This window comes from Tursiops truncatus, chromosome 2 (genome assembly GCF_011762595.2).
Source record: "Tursiops truncatus isolate mTurTru1 chromosome 2, mTurTru1.mat.Y, whole genome shotgun sequence".
NCBI lineage: Eukaryota > Metazoa > Chordata > Mammalia > Artiodactyla > Delphinidae > Tursiops > Tursiops truncatus.
In genome coordinates, this window is record NC_047035.1 from 137,170,138 (window position 1) to 137,183,356 (window position 13,219).

General features: G+C 46.4%; 2 long non-coding RNA genes across 2 annotated transcripts in view; one reads left to right on the forward strand and one right to left on the reverse strand.

The window, feature by feature from the left end:
- LOC109551835 (uncharacterized) overlaps window positions 1-13,219 on the reverse strand; it is a 112,342-nt gene that overhangs the window by 65,844 nt on the left and 33,279 nt on the right. Inside the window, exon 2 of the long non-coding RNA XR_004525291.2 lies at window positions 191-277. This is a non-coding gene — a long non-coding RNA (uncharacterized lncRNA). The remainder of the gene's footprint in view (window positions 1-190; window positions 278-13,219) is intronic.
- Window positions 6,249-9,832, forward strand: LOC141277872 (uncharacterized). The gene is made up of 3 exons (XR_012329741.1): window positions 6,249-6,262; window positions 6,775-6,897; window positions 9,774-9,832. It is a non-coding gene; the product is annotated as an uncharacterized lncRNA (long non-coding RNA).

Genomic DNA, 13,219 nt, shown 5'->3' on the forward strand with positions numbered 1-13,219 from the left:
CAGCAGAGGCACAAGGGACAGAGAAAAATACTCCCACAGTGGCTAGATGTGCAATCACTACAAATGTGAGGAGGAGACTGGATGACTTTGGCTTTCCCAGTTGGTACCCCTGCCCAGTCTGCTGGGCTTTGTGCCTGGGTGAGTGATAAGGAGGCTTTTCATTGACAACTACCCTGGAGGAAAGACTTACTTGGCAGATGTTTCCCAGGGAAATGCTCTTCCTCTTCATCATGGATCTTCAGATCCTCCAGGTTAAGGTTCCAATGTCTGTTATCAACTGGAAAGAGGTGATTACAAATGATCAGTCTCTCTTGGTCTTCACAACAGGAAAGGATGTGATCTAAGGAAAGGATTGTTGATTTCACTTCAAGGATGTGGTGTCTCCAGACCAAGAAGAGGTAGGTCATAGGGAGGAGCCTTGCTTGTTCATGCAGAAAAACCCAGTCTCATCTCTGTCTACTCGTTGATGTGCCCCAAAGGACCTGTCCTGGGAACCACCCCAGTGTTTTTTTTTCCCAGATGATTTCCAGTGTGGCCAGGGCTCAGCCCTCCACGTTCCTCATTATGCTTAGCTGATTCCCAATATTTGGTCTTACTCCTGGCAAGAGAAGTTGGGCGAGGAGTAGAGGTGCCCATCTTACAAGACAAGAACACTCAAAGGGATGCTCAAAATAGAAGGAGAAGATCCTCGGAAGGATCCAACATCAGGACCAGCCTGAAGAGAGAATGAAAGGAGAGAGTGAGGTTGACAGTCTTGCAGATGATGGACAGGTCAAGAAGGTGAGGATGGAAAAAGTCTTTGACACCCATCTGTGCACAGAAGTTTAATGAGCTTCTACATATTCATGGAAGGTAGAGTCTCCTTTCTGGTGAAGTACCTGTCCTCCTTTCTAACTAATGCTTATTCTGGAGTGGGTATGAGGCTGTGACATGGTTTACCTTCATTTATTACCCTGAAAGCTTAAATAACATCAGCTGAATCAACTGAATCAATAGTTTGTTTTTGTTTTTTGGGGTTTTTTTTGCGGTACGCGGGCCTCTCACTGTTGTGGCCTCTCCTGTTGAGGAGCACAAGCTCCAGACGCGCAGGCTCAGCAGCCATGGCTCACGGGCCCAGCCGCTCTGCGGCATGTGGGATCTTCCTGGACCGGGGCACGAACCCGTGTCCCCTGCATCGGCAGGCGGACTCTCAACCACTGCACCACCAGGGAAGCCCCTGAATCAATAATTTGGAAGAGGTAAAATGGGTACAAGTTTGAGGGGCATAAGAAGTCACCACTGAGGCAGTGCTCATGGCCTGGCTGGGGTCAGAGACATTCTTCCTTCCAGAAAGAAGGGAATGGTCAGAGCTGGTAGGGGAAGGAGGCAGCATTTAAGGATTGAGGGATTGAGAAGAATTTTAAGAAGAGTTTGCTGAATGAACAAAGGTCTTTGGGAGAAAAACAACAATAAAAGAGGACAAGCTAGGGAAGGAAAGACTGTTAAGAAATTTGTTTAATGGGTGAAGCATCCACTTCAGAACCAAGTCAGTAATATGAAGGGACAGCACCCCAGGTTGAGAGAATGCTCGTGTGGAAAGGGCAGACCACAACCCTTCAGCCTAAAGGAATAGGAAGTTACCAAGGCCATGGTTGTGGGAGCACCCTTAGGATTAAATAAGAAGTTTGATTGCTAATGTAGGGGGATAAAGAAAATTACTATTTTACCAGATGGCACCAGAGAACCTCCTAGGGAAGGAACTATCTTTGTTTGTGAAAATATCATCAGAGTTTCTTAGGTGGTGCAAGGTGGGATCCTGGAGAACTGGATTGGAAGGAAACAAGGAGAAAGTTAAGCTCTTTGGCAAGTTAAATGCATAGAAACTTAGATGTAGAGAAGAGAAAAAGGACGGAGGAGAGAGAAGGCCTAGGAACATCACTGGGGGCTTACGTTGTAAGAAATGGCTGAGGGAGGACTTCCCCTCAGTGGTTAAGACTCCGCCACATTTCCACTGCAGAAGCGTGGGTTCAATCCCTTGTCAGGGAAATGATATCCTGCAGGCTGTGCAGCGCGGCCAGGAAAAAAATATATATCTGAGGGACAGGGAAGGGAAATATTCGACTTTAAATTACCTGGCTGCAGTGCTGGGATGTTCCTTTCCACAATATGCCTTCAAATCACAAGGCAAAATCTACTATGCACAACTACCTCATGTGAATTGTATTTGGGAGGTGTGAAGGTGCAAAAAGGCAGATCAGGAAAAGCTTTTGGGACTTCCCTGGTGGTGCAGTGATTAAGAATACGCCTGCCAATGCAGGGGACACACGTTCGTGCCCTGGTCTGGGAAGATCCCACATGCCACAGAGCAACTAAGCCCGTGCGCCACAGCTACTGAGCCTGAGCTCTAGAGCCCACAAGCCACAACTACTGAGCCTGCATGCCACAACTACTGAAGCCCACGTGACTAGAGCCCGTGCTCTGCAACGAGAAGCGACCATAATGAGAAGCACGTGCACCGCAATGAAGGGTAGCTCCTGCTCGCCACAACTAGAGAAAGCCTGCGCACAGCAATGAAGACCCAATGCAGCCAAAAATAAATAAATTTATTTATAAAAAAAAAAAAGAAGAAAAGCTTGTGTCCCTTATCAGAGCTGTAACCCAGGTGAAGATAAAGGTCCATGGCACTAAATACATAACAAGAATTATCAACCTCCCCAGCCCTTCCCCCTCCCCCACCCCTGCCCCTGAAATCAGAGCCATTGTTGACTAGGAAAGCTTTTGAAATTTACAAAAACCAAGAGAGGGAGCTACATTGGCCTCACCTTCCCAAAGACAGAGGAGTGGGGGATTTGAGTCAACTTCAGCTAGTCCTTTAGACAGTGCATCTCAAATTTCCATGCACAATGAAATCACCTGGATTCTTATTAAAACATAGATTTCTGGCCCCCACTCCCTGAGAGTGTGATTCATCAAGTTTGGGTGGGGCCCATGGATTTTCATTTCTAATAAGTTCCCAGGGGGTGCTGATGCTGCTATGAATAACAGTGGTTAAAAGATAGGATGACCCCAGCCCCTAAAAGTACCCTTAGGACACGTCTTTCCTGAATCTACCTCTCTTGCCCGGGAACCCAAAAGTCCATGCAGTGTGAGGTTCGTGTAATACCCAGAACTTCTAATCATCATTGACTGCTACCTTACCCAGGAAAACAAGGAGGACCTTGTGAGAAAGTATCTTTTGGATCCTTCCTTCAGACCCATGTGCAGCAGCTAGGCTACTTCATGGATGGATAAAATGGGAAACCACCAGCATATTTCCCGTCACTCAGCATCCTATTTGCCTAATGCCTTGTCCATCTCTTCGACTTAAACTGTGAGCTCCATGAGCGCAGGGTCTGGCACATAGTGACTGCTTAATAACTGTTTGGTACGTAATAGGGTGAACAAATTACCCCTTTTGAAGTCCTGAACAGGAAAAACATTTCACTCTGGGCAGGAAAGTGGGGAGCTGAGGTCCACAGGGTGGGCCCAAGGTCAAAGGTTTCCCCTCTTTACAATCCCATGAACTCTGGTCTCCCAGCCTCCTCCTTCCCTCAAGAAACTGTGGGCTCCCCAGTTCTAGACCTAAGACTGTGTTGACCAAGGGGGAAGATGCCACCTCTTGGGAGAGAAAGAGGAGAAGGCGAGGAGGGGCTCTGGCCAGCACAGAGGGCTGAAAGAAAAGAAATAACATTTCCCCAGGGCTACGGAGGCTGTCTCTGAGCAGATGATGCAAAGTTTGTGAGGGAGGCTGCCACCGCCCCCCAGCCCTTCACCATTCTCCCATTCTGCCTCCCTGCCCCCTCCCCGCCTCCTACTCAGAACCAGTGACTAATTGCATCGCATTTCTCTTTGACTTGCGTCACCCAGCAGAGAGTGTGTGGTTGTTTTTACAGCTTATTCTTTCAGGGATTCTAAGTGACATTTTTTAAGTGCTCTTCTCCTGTCTTGGAGGAGCACACCCTCCTCTACTCTCTCCCCCTCAATCTCTCTTGATCTCTCCCCTGCTCAGCTCAGTTCCCTTTCCAAGAGCTGCTGGTAAGAATAAGAACAACTCAGAGGTAGGGGGCAGGCCCCACAAAGGCAGCAGAGAGGCTTTCCTGCTCCCTGACCCTTGGGAGACCCCAACAGGAAAAGCCCCTCAGGAGGCACCCCCCAACCCTGCAAGAGAGGGCCCACACTGAAAGTCACACCTGGTCAGCTGTCCTCGCTCCCTTCCTTCCTTCCTTTTCTTCTTTCCTTCCATCTATGAACATTTTCTGAGCACCAATTGAGTGCCAGCCCCAAGTATGGAGTGGCAAGCAAAACAAACATAATTTCTGTCCCCAGGGTGATGGGTGGAGGGGGAGGTCCATTGTTATCCATCAGTAAACTGATGATTACAACTCAGTGGGTATATCCTATAATCTGGAAGGCTATAGGGACTATTACATTGCATTGAGTAGGCACCAAACCTAACCTGGGGGAAGAAGGATGATCAGGGGAGGCTTCTAGAAGGTGATGTTACAAAATGAGGATGAGATGCTGTAGAAGGGGGACAGGGAATGGATAGAAATAAAGCAAAAAAAAAAAAAACTATCATCATGGTTAGGATACAGTAGAAAAAGCAAAGGAGTGAGACACAGCTCAATGTGAGCCATCAGGCAACCATCTGTGAGCCTGGAGCTTCCTCCATAAAACAAGGGTGTTGGGCTAGATCACCTCTAAAATCCCCTTTAGCTCTAAAACTTTGATGGTTAGTCAGGATCCAAAAAAAAAAAGGCAAACAGCACTATGAAGGAGACCTGTAGAGTGAAATGGACAATGGGCTTGGAGTCTGAGGACCTGTCTTTAAATGCAGGCCACTTGCTACCTGTGGGACCTTGGACAAGGCAGGTAAGGTACATGAGCCTCAGTCTCCTCAGCTGTAAATTGGGGATAAGAATGTTAGTTATTTCACAGGACTATTAGTAGAATAATATTAGTAGTATTTATTGCTAATAAATTAATAATTTATTACTACTAATAAAATTATTAGTAGAATAATCCTGTGGAATTCTAACAAGAGAATGCATTTGCAAGTGTATATTGAGCACAGGCGTGACTAAGTTCTGAGCTACTGTTGCCAGGGGTGTATCTATTGGCCCACACAAAATGTTAAGGACATAGGGATCTCTTTTTAGTTTAAATTTCAAGTAAAGACTCTTCCCATCAAAAAAAAGGGAGTTGCTTAACATCCAAAATTCCAATGGTCAGACAGCATGGAGTGCAGCTGCCAACACAACACTGCTGATCTCAACGGGCTTTTTCTTCCAGCCAGAAAAGCCACTGATGGGGACAGGACACTGCAATATCACAGGATCTCCCTAGATTACCAAAGACTTCCCACTCCAAGGGCCTCAAAGCAAGAAGCAGGCATCTCAGCACAGAGTGGACCCCAGAATACAGAGGGGCACTTGGACCAAAATCCACACCAGACCACGACCAGTCTCAAATCCACTGAGCTAAGAGACCTGACCTGCTCCTTAGTGAAGAGGACGCAGAGGTCAACATCAGGACAGCCCACATTGTCTCTGCTTGTGGAGATCACTGGTCAGCTGTCACAAGAGTGAGCCCTTCCCAGGAAATACTTTGGACAACATCCAGAAGTCTCCAGTTGAAGAAGAGCTCTCATTCCACACACAAACCTGGGCTAGTGCTCCTTGCCTGACGATTACAGTCAGGACTCCAGTGCCAAGAGGGAGCAAAGCCAGGGGAGCCACTGCCTTCCAGAGTTCCATCTGGGGGTTGCTGCTGTTACAAAATGTCTAGCATATAGTGTTTGTCACACAACAGCTGACACCAAATGCTACTTGAACAACATCTTACTTGTGTCTACTATTTGCAAGTGATTTTCCCTCTATTATCTCCTTTAATGCTTTCAATAACCTGGAGAGAAAGCTGACATAACAATACTCATTGTGACAGCCAGTAGTGCTGTTCACCAAACCTTTCCAGATCTCCCCCTTTCTGGGCATATGGTAAGATTGCTCTTCCCTTCACCTTTGGAATTAGAGATGACTATGTGACTTGCTCTGACTAATGAAAAATGAGCAGAATAATGTGTGTTACTTCCAGCTGGAAGTACCATCATTTGCGCCCAGTCTCCCTGTCCCACTACCACAGAAATCAGCAATGTTTCTGATGGTAACTATTTTTGCCCATCTCTGTCCTAAAATAAAGACAACATGTAGCAGAGCCCTCAGTAGACCCAAGATGGACACAAAAAGTGAGTAAGAAATAAATCTTTGCTGTATTCAGCAACTGAAGTTTGAGGGTTGCTTGCTACTGCAGCATGAGCCTATGCTGACTGATACAAGCATGTTACAGATAAGAAAGCCAATACTGAAATAGGTTAAGTGAACTTACTTGCCTTAAGTAACACAGCAAGATAGTGGCAAAACAAGCATTTAAAGGACATTCTTTTTGAAGCTAAGTTCAATATTGCAAAACTAGTTTGAGTCTTGAACTTAGACCCTTTGAAACTAGAACTACATAACTTCTTTTATCCTTGTCATCAGTCCCCAGGAGCTCAGCTTCTGGCAGAAAAGAACACACAGAACAGTCAGTTCATGAGTATCTTCATATGTTGAAACTTCCAGGAGGCTGGAACTTTCCAAATATAGCCAAAGCTCACACTATCTGTAAGCAGATAAGGCCCTGTATTCTGCCTCAGTTTCCCTACTAATGGAAGAACAAAACCTGGCTTAGGTCACCAGCCCTTTCTACTTTCCTATTTAGGGCTATGTGAAGAGACTAGTACAGGCATACCTGTACTTGAACCAAGAGACGGCTTAAGCAGGGGAGGCCAAAAGTCCTGCCCACAAAGAATTACATCCCCCTTAATCCATGCCAGACTACCAGGTAATTCCGAAGAAACCTAAGAGGTCTGGGAAGGCTGGGAATAACTGTCAATGGAGTTCACTCATCAGTGACGAGAAGTGGACTGGGGCCTCAGAGGTACAGCCATGTCCAGCATAGACTGCTCCTCTAAGAAGAGGAGTAGATCCAGCTCTGTCACCTGGAGGTAAAAACAGCCTGGTCACTGCTCTTAGGATTAGCTGCTGGTCCAAGCCTTTTAATGGAAGACCTGGGTATACCGCACAGCCAGCCTCACCCCAGCCCAAGCCTGCATAATGGCCTCTTGGGCAGCCCATCAGACCTGTGGTCACTACACAATGTCCTTTGTAGGTTCCTCTGAGTTCACTCACCCTTGTCAAGCAGTTCCAATGTGCTAGGATGGTGGGGTGGGTGTGGTATCTCGGCTCCCAAAAAGGAGCACAGGGATGTCCAAGACAGGAGGCGCTGGTGTAAATCCAGCATTTACCAAGTGCATACAGACTTAAATCATTTAGGCTTCACTATCTCCCTGTTGGATTGATGTTCTCTTCATTTTGTAGATGAGGAAACTGAGACCCAGGAGATAGTGCCTGCCAAGTATTAAGTACTCACGTAAATAATAATTCTTATTATTGTCATCACCATCATCATTATCATCATTTGGAAGATCCAGACTTCAAAGAGTTCCGTGGTATCTCCAAATTCCTTCTTTTAGATACCAGCAGACTCTTTAGATCAAAATTTCTCAAACTTTGATGCAAATCAGAATTACTTTGAGAGTTCTGAAAAAAATGCACCTGCACGGATTCTACCCCAATCCAACTAAATAAGAACCTATAGGTTTGGAGCTCAGGCTTTGGCCTTTTATCTTGCAGATAATTCTACTATACCTCCTAAGTTAGAGAACCACTGACATAGATGGAAGAAAGTTCTACAACCACCCACCTACCTACACACCCACCCCCCCATCCCAATATCTCAGTCTCCTCTGCATTGGGATAGGGCCTCTAAAGTCTGATTTCCATTGTCTTAAAGCTTGGGGGCCTCATCTCTGATCCTTAGGGATCAGCCTCCCCACTGCTGGAGGACACAGCCTCTAAGATGGCCCCGAATTTGATCCTCACTTCCTGGTTATACCCCTGTGTAAGTCACTCTCTTTGAGTGTGGGCTGGATTTATTGACTCATTTCTAACAAAAAGAATATGGCAGAAGTGATGGGATGTCACTTCCAATACTGGGTTATAAAAAGACTGTGGCTTCCATCTTGGGCACCCTCTTCTGCTCTCACACTCGCTCACTCTGAAGGGATTCAGCCGCTATATTGTGAGCTGCCCTATGGAGAGGCCTGTGTGGCAAAGAACTGATGTCTCTAGCCAACAACCTACCAACAGCCATGTGAGTGAACTTGGAAGTGAATCCTCCCTCATCAAGCCTTGAGATGACTACAGCTCCAGCCAACCTTGAATACAGCCTTGTGAGAGACCCCCAGCCAGGGGGGTGTCCAAAAAGCATTACTAATAAAAGCCTAGCTTCCTACAAAGACATCAAGACTATTATCAATACATTTGTTCAGGAAAAACTCTTCCCAGTGTTGTCCTGTTCACACTTGTATTAGTTTTTCTTACCAACAGAATTTCTTACAAACAGAAATGGTGAAACAGTAAATGGTCATTGTTTAAGCCATGAAATTTGGAGGTAATATGTTAAGAAGCCATAGGTAACTAATACAATTACCCTTGGGGCTAGAGCATAGTGGTAGGCAGAATAATAACCCGCTCCCCAACCCCTGCAAAAGATGCCCAAATCCTAGTCCCTGGAACCTGTGACTGTGTTACTTTATATGACAAAATGGACTTTGCAGATGTGATTGAGTTATGGATCTCGAGATGGGGAGATTTTCCTGGATTATCCTCGTAGGTTCAGTGTAGTCACAAGGGTGACAAGCAGGGAAGAAAGGGGCCAAAGAATCAGAATCAGAGATGAGGCACAGTAAGAAAGGTTCAACATACATTGCTGGCTTTGAAGGTGGAGGAAGAGACCATGAGCCAAGGAATGCAGGCAGCCTCTAGAGGCAGGAAAAGGCAAGGCAACAGGCGTTCCCCTAGAACCTCCAGAAGGAACACGGCATTGCCAACACTTTGATTTTAGCTCAGTGAGATCGATTTCAGACTTCTGACCTCTAGAACTATAAGATGATACGTTTGTGTTATTTTAAGCTGCTAAGTGTATAGTAATTTTTTAAAGCAGCAATAGGAAACTAGTGCAAGTGTGAACAGGACAACACTGGGAAGAGTTTTTCCTGAACAAATGTATTGATAAGAGTCTTGACATCTCTGTAGGAAGCTAGGCTTTTATTAGTAATGCTATTGGGATGAGGCTATGGGGTTCATGAGAATAAAGATGAAGTAATTAGTTTGCCTCCAGAAGAGAAACCAATGGGAGTGGCTTGCTTTCCTGTCCCCAGAGCACTCACCCAATACCCATCAGCTGCCCCACAAATGCATGCCACAGACTAACTCTTTCGGAAACTTACTCACAGGGTGGGACTAATGCAGGACTCTAATGTGGGTCAACACCACTTGAGACGTCTACGTCATCTCCAAGTACCATCAAGGCAAAGAGCTTCCCACACAATTTTCACCTAGTTTTCCTACTGATGTCCCATCTCCTCCCCACCACTCAACCTCCAGAAGATGGAGGCTGGGTCAAGAGTAATGGGGTAGTACTGGGGAATCCCTAGACTTCCAGACCACTGAGATTTCCAGAGCCGTACCTGATTTTTCTTTACTCAAACAAGTAACCTCCCCATCTCCACCCCAGACAACCCAGGAGTCTACCTACTAGACTGCTATTATATTACAATTTCTCACTTTACTGATCTGATCTAATTCTCTCCCTAGCCAATCAATGAAGCAAGTGGAGAAACTAAAGCTCAGAGAAGTTAACTGATTGCAAAGCCAAGAAGAATCCAGATTTCCTGATTCCAGCCCTACATTCTGTCAACAAAACCACACTTTTCCCACTTAACAGCAAAAGAACTTGAATTAAAATCTAATTGCAAGGGCTGTGGAGACAGACAACTGAGTTCCAAGGCTGGCTGTCACAGAATGGCTGTCATTTCCCTGTGCCTCAATTTCCTCATCTATAAAAAGAAGATCTATTAGCGAAACGTGAGACAGAGTTTGTGATAGTGTCAGGAGCTGAGGAGGAATACAGAATTCCCCCCAAAATCACTAGCCACCCCCACTCAGATTTCCAGACCCAAAGCTGGAAACCATGAGAAAAAAAAATTCTCCAAAGTTTTTTCTACAACAAACTTTGAATGTGGGTGTGAGCAGTACTTTAAGGGTTTATAAAGTGACACGTGGATCACCTGTCAGGGAGCCAGGATTGGAATACTGGTTTTAATTACACCGAATATTTCACTTTCTTATGCAGAGGCATAATCAATTATCTTATTTAAAGGCATTACGATAACGTGTGTGTAAAATGGAGCCATTCCCTGTATTGCATTAGATTCTACTAATTATAGGAGAATGTTTGGAGCTAAAATGTCAGCTTGTCATCCGGATGGCCTGTAATTCAGGATTTGCATTCACAGATGGGAAGGGAACTCTGACAAAAATTGCGTTCAGCTCCAGCTCATCTGGCCTTCGCCTCACAGGCTCCAGCAGCATGGAGAACACTGAAACATGGATCGTTGCTCTACCCGACCCCTGTCTGCCACGATGGCCGGTGGGTGCTCCAACTCTTCCCTTTCCCAAGAGGGCAAGACTGGAGGAAGGTTTGTGGGGCAGTGACAGGGTGAGAGGGCAGCAAACCACACTAGCTGCAAAAATGGAAGAGCAAAATCCCTCCTGAAGACCCACCCACCCTCCTATTTCATTTTCTTCCTAGTATCTGAGATTCTAAAAGTGACATTTAAAGGGATTTGTGTTCCTAAGAATTTACAATCTTTGGCTTTCTTGGAAATAGCGATCTGATGGATTTAATTCAATGCACATGTATTTCATGAGCGCCTACTATGTGTATCATGCCGGGGAGTTGGCTTAGAGGGCACTGGTTAATAGTGTGGGCTCTAAACTAGACCGCCACATTGGCCTCTGGAACTTACTAGATGTGCACTCTGCACCAAGTAACTCTTGTGCCTCTGATTCCTTGTCTGTAAAATGGGGATAGTAGGATCGTTACAAGGTTGAGATAGATGTTATTTGTGAAGTGCTTAGAAGGAGTCTGATGTCAACTAAGAAGTCAAAGATAGAAATTTCTGTTTTTCACAAGCCACCTAGTCTGTAGTGTTTTGTTATAGCAGCACGAACAGACTGAGACAGCCATCCACCAGGTTTCAATGGTCCCCTGCACCCCAATGAGTCCCACACCTCCACCCAGCCCTGGCCTCTCTCCTGAGCTCAGGCCCACATGGCCAACTGCGTCCACTGTCTCCTTCTCATACCCGTTCATCTCCATCTCAGACCTGCCCTCCTCCCACCTTCCTTAGCGGCATTGTTTACTCACTTCCCCGGGCTGGCAAACTCCATGGCATCTCTGACTCACCCTCCTTGCTCATGTAGTCATTCATCAAATCCTGTTTTGTCTCAGAAAAGTCTTACATGTCATCCCTCTCCCTCATCCCACCACCACCACCACTGTCACATCTCCTTGCTGTGGCGGTCAAGGCCCTTCTCTCCCCCAGTCTCATTGGCAGTGCTTCTCTCTCCCTGAAGACCTACTATGTCCCAGGCACAGTCTCAGACACCTGTCATGGAGACCCTTCCAGGGACAAGGTGCTAATCGGAGGTCCTGGGCTACATCTGAGAATCCAAGGCTCAGAGAAGCCAAGCATTTCACTTATCTATTAATCAGTAACAAAGCACGTGAAAACTCAGTGCCCTGAAACAATGATGATTTTTTTATTTCTCACAATACGTGTTTTCAATCTAGGTGATCCTTCTGCAGGTCTTACCTGGGATCCCTCATATGGCTGCAGTCAGCTTACAGCTCACCTGGAGCTGGAAGGTCACCTCACTCACATGTGCTGGCTATGGATGGGAGCACCCTAGTTCTCCTCCACATGGGTTCTCACCCTCTACTAGGCTAGACAGGCTTCCTTTCATGGTGGTCACGGGACAGCATTCCAAGAGAGTAGAAAGCAAAAGCAATAAGGACTCTTAAGGCTTAGGCTCCAGAACCCACCTATGACATTCCCACCATATTCTATTCGTCAAAGAAAGTCATAGACCAACTCAGTGTGATGGGGATGAAGAAACTCTGCCTCTCAGTGCAAGGAGTGGTAACATCCCATCGCAAAAGGGATGCAGGGAGGCCCGATTTGGGGGCCCTAATTAAAATGAACTGGCTACCACACCAAGGAACTTGTCCACAGTAATTCATTCAACTTGAAAATACTAGAATATGAACCAGGGTCTTCCGATGCCAATGTTCTCCCATTTTTACATTTGCTGTTAGACCTGCTTCCCACCAAGAGGAAGTCAGCAATGGATGGGTCACCAAGAGCAGCCACGGTGGCCACTTGAGCTGCGCCACCCTGAATGAAAGTAGCCAGCACCATCTCATTTTCCAGTAGCTCTGGCTGACGGCAGCTTCCCGTCCCACCTTCCCACTCACTGCATCCAACTTGCCTCCAGCAAGCAGCATAATGCAGGACTCGAGAACTCCCCCAGGTCCCCAGACTCCATTAGGAGCTGATTAAAATTTGATGCTCCCATTTAACACCTATTAGCAAACACAGTGCCCTCCTGCTAAGAGAGAGAACTTGGAAGAGGGGGTCTCCCCAGCTCCCAGTAGCACCCTTCCTGCCAAGGTGGCAAACCATTAGATGAAAGAAAGATAAAGCAGAGATGGATGGGGAAGGAGGACCATCTCTTCCTGAGCCCCAAAGTGGGCCTGAGAGCTTAAGTGTCCCGCAGTGAACAGTGGGACTGGGCCAAAGATAAGAAATTGGCATCTGAGAATCTGCAGCCCTAAGTGATGGAGAGAGGCCACCTTCTCTCCCCTGCCTTCCCACCAAGCAAAGCTCTAAATTGTCCAAGACCATGAGAAGATGTGTCGTGGGAATGAATGTAATCAGGATACAAATGCTCCAAATGGCAAGAATTGGATCTCTGTTCCCAAGGTCAGCTCTGGGAACTCTCCAGAGAAACTCCCAAAGGGCAGGGGATCCCAGAGAAACTGACAGTATTCCATCTCTCCTTCCTAAGCAGAATGTCTCAGGGGCAGACCTGTTGAATTTGGGGTAGGAGTGAAGAGATGATCAGCCAAAGGTTGGCTGAGTGCTTACTATGTACCAGGGCCCGGTGCAAAAGGGGGCTTACACAGAACAGGAAAC